The following is a 4,160-nucleotide window of genomic DNA, read 5'->3' on the forward strand; positions in this document are numbered from 1 at the left end:
TCTGCAACCATGCTCTAGTGGATTTGGAGGTATGCTTGGGATCACTGTCCTGTTGAAAGGTCCAACGTCTCCCAAGCCTCAGGTTTGTGACGGACTGCACATGCTGAAGTTTCCCTGTACCTGCAGAAGCAAAACAGCCCCAAAGCATGATTGACCCCCCACCATGCTTCACAGTAGGCAAGGTGTTCTTTTCTTCATAGGCCTTGTTTTTCCTCCTCCAAACATAGCGTTGATCCATGGGCCCAAACAGTTCTAATTTTCCACAGAACACTATCCCAAAACTTCTGTGGTTTGTCCACATGACTTTTGGCATACTGCAGTCGACTCTTCTTATTCTTTGGAGACAGCAAGGGGGTGCGCCTGGGAGTTCTGGCATGGAGGCCTTCAGTACGCAGGGTGCGCCGTATTGTCTGAGCAGAAACTTCAGTACCCACATCTGACAAATCTTTTCTCAGTTCCTCAGCAGTCACACGGGGACTTTTTTCCACTCTACGCTTCAGATAGCGCACAGCAGTCGCAGTTAGCATCTTTTTTCTGCCACGACCAGGAAGCGTTTCAACAGTGCCCTTTGCCTTGAATTTGCGAATGATGCTTCCTATGGTGTCTCTTGGTATGTTTAACATCTTTGCAATCTTCTTATAGCCATTGCCCTTCCTGTGAAGATTAATCACCTCTTCTCTTGTCTTCCTGGACCATTCTTTTGACTTCACCATGTTTGTAACCACACCAGTAAATGTTTAGAAGGAGTTGAGTATCACAGTCATTTTAAAGCTGCCTAATTGGTGCTTATTAGGCTTTATTGCTGTTCCCTGACATCCACAGGTGTTGTCAATACCTGATTGAAAACACTTCAATGAACCTCTGTTCTTCAGAGTGATAGTTCTTTAAGGCGTTGAATAATTGTGTCAAAGAAGAAAACACAAAAGAAAAAATTACTAATATATTACAAAACCAAGGGATGTCATATTAGAAGAATATGGTAATGTAAGAAGTCATAGTAGCATTTCATTCTGAATAAAATTACAAATGTACACAAAATTCACAAAAACCCTTAACAGCATTGGGGGGTTGAATAATTTTGAACACAACTGTAAATGATAAGGCATATGAAAAAATCCCATTGGAGGGAACTCAACTAAAGACCAGGAGTCTCATTTAAAAAGCATAGGATCATTAATAAAAGTATACGTGCGCACAAAAGCCAAAAATGGCGTACGCCAAAAATATTCAGACTTATAACAGCATCTGTATGCACACCTGTAAGCAATGTTCCCAAATCAACTGCAGGTGTGCGTACGTGAATCAGACACATATCCCGCCCTTTTTAACCATAAATAGTCAGTGCAAACCACCTCATGAATGCTGATCTGCATATTAATGAGACTGGCATCCAATTGTTTGTTTATAAGCTGGTTTGCACCCAGCCAATGGTGCACGCCATTGGTGTAATCCTCCATCAGTAATCCTCCATCAGTGTAATCACGCAGCATTACACACGGAGGGGGGGGGGGGGGGTCAACGCAGCATTTCCAGCAGTTAGACTGATCATTAACACCTTGCCAAAATCACAGCATGATTTAGTGGTATCACTGAAATAATATAAATGTCGGCTGCTTCTTTTGTGCGCACGTCTGATATATGCATGCTCTTCAAAGAGCAAAAATATAAAAATGAATCAGTTTAATTTAAAAACATTATTACTTTACCGATCTACTTAATTACTTTCATAATAAACTGCACATGTGTGAGTAAATATATTTTTAGTGTAATATAGGTAAATGCATGTTTTGTTATGAACATCTAGTTAGGACTATAACAAGCGCATAGAGAGCCTAGTGATTTTCTGAGAGTTTAATGGTTTTAAAGTTGATGATAAATATGCAATATTTGGTTATTTACATGGTGTTCTGCAAATATCTAATGATACATTTGATGATGCTATCCTGTATTCCATGCAATCAGGCCATCTCCTCCTGCGCTCTCGTAGTGGACAATGTGACAGCGCTGATTAAATAATTTAATATTAAATGATTTTGGATTTAACCAGAAAATGTAATGGCATATGAAACAATTATCAAGCAACAATAATCATTATTACCCAAGAATGTCAGAGATTTGGGAAAGAGTATAAATATTCTCACGGTGAGTGCGAATTAGATGTAATCTTTTGATCTGTTCATAACTGAGCTCATGCTACTTTATGGTTTACCTTTGTGATTTCATTTCTCTCTTAAGTTTACAATGTCAGACCTCACTAATGAGATTGGCCTGTTATGTTGTGCTATAGGTAAAATCCTCAGCCTGCGAGCATGTTACAAACACAGGGCAGAAATCGATGGGTGTGATCTAATTGGATATATTTCCTCTGACGCTTCTCTCTGCTGAATGCTGATGATAAATGCTTTCATAGACTTTATTTTTGCCAGTGCAGCTCTCGGAGAGAAAAAGATCTCGTTTGGCCAATAAGATGTGTTAAAGAGTTTTTCCCAAGCCTTGCCAGCAATAAAGTGCATGTCAATTTGTCTTACAGAGCGTTTATAAATTCTTGTCTCGATCAGACAGAATGTTCTGTCTGGTTTTGGTCCACCTCGCCCGCCCGTATGAACTCAATCTTTCAGCCTTGTTATTCCTGTAAGGATACATTTTTTTCTATAACTTCTGTATCACAGAAAACACTTTACTTCACACATGGTCATTTGAGGGTTTGAAAGCATTTGTGTGAAAAGTCACACCATTACTGAGAAAAAGGTGTAGTCCTCTGTGGGGAGTGAGGAGGACAATCGTGCTGGAGGATGATTTAAGGCAAATGTGTTGAATGCGAGTACACCCCGAGTCTTCTGTACATTACTGTATCTTATTTTCCTCAATCTACCTCAACAAATGACTTAATGCATGTACCATTGTTCTTAATCTCTCTATCAACACATGCTGTATCCAACTTTAACCTGAAACACATTATGCCTGATGCACCCATCTTATGGTCCTCTGAAAACTTCTACTGATTATTTTATGTTTATCAGATGCAAAAGCCGGTAAATCCCCTCCATCAAAATTAAGATAATAATATTAACAGGGCCCCATGAAATCAGTTTTATTTTTTCCAAAATTCGGTGTTTTCCTTTTTCATTAATTAACATTTCTGACACAAAAAGCAGCAGACTATATTGTCACTTTAAGACCCAAGACAGCTTTAAGACTGCACTGCTTCATACTAATAAACATCCAGCTGTTTATATTCACTTAAACAAAAAAGAAAACTTAGTTTAGTGATCACGTGCGTGTGTTGACTGCCGGTGCAGATGCTCCTGTATGCGTGCTTCGGATGTGAGCCCTCATGTCTGAGGAACATATATGAACTACAGTATACACGCTGGTTAATAGATGTGAAGAGCATTGCGTTGTACAGACGCGGGCACAAGCTAGGTAGATGTGAGAAGAAAGTATATATAACCTTTAGTCTGCTGTTTTCTGGGCTTTGATGAAACCTGCTCGCGTTCTGATAAGGCAACTTTTGTCATTGTTTGCAATGCATAATGAGAAACAGACGTACCTTTCTTTACACAAAAGGAAAATGTTTTCGCGTATTTCTGTCATATGCTGATTAATGGAACAAAAACTAGCATTTGAAAATGAATTATAATGGGTTTTAAAAATTTGTACAGTAAATTCCATTTTTATGCTTGGATTCCATGATTACATCCACGTTTCCTCATCAGAGAAATCATAGGGCCCTATATTAACTGCATACTCTCGGCAGTGTATTACTGTATACGTACATCAAATACCTTCAATTCTGCTTAATCCCAACCTCAGGAATATCGGTTTATTGGCAAATCTGTTAAAGCTCACGTAACACACGCTGTTTCTGCATTTCTGATATTAATCTGGAGTACCTATGGAGTAGTATGACATCCTTTATATCTCTGAAGAGTCTTTAGTTTAATCAGATTTATAAGGAAATATTAGCTTTACCGAATCTTTCCGATAACGTACGAAAAAATGAAGAAGGAGGAGTTATAACACGGGAGGAGCGAGTACGAGTCATGCAACACTATACAACACTTTTTTAACTTATGATTCACTACATGTTCGTGTCATTTATATAATATACACGCGCCTATTTCCAACATAAGACAGAAGTCTTACTTACCACGTGTAAC

Source organism: Misgurnus anguillicaudatus, chromosome 5 (genome assembly GCF_027580225.2).
Source record: "Misgurnus anguillicaudatus chromosome 5, ASM2758022v2, whole genome shotgun sequence".
NCBI lineage: Eukaryota > Metazoa > Chordata > Actinopteri > Cypriniformes > Cobitidae > Misgurnus > Misgurnus anguillicaudatus.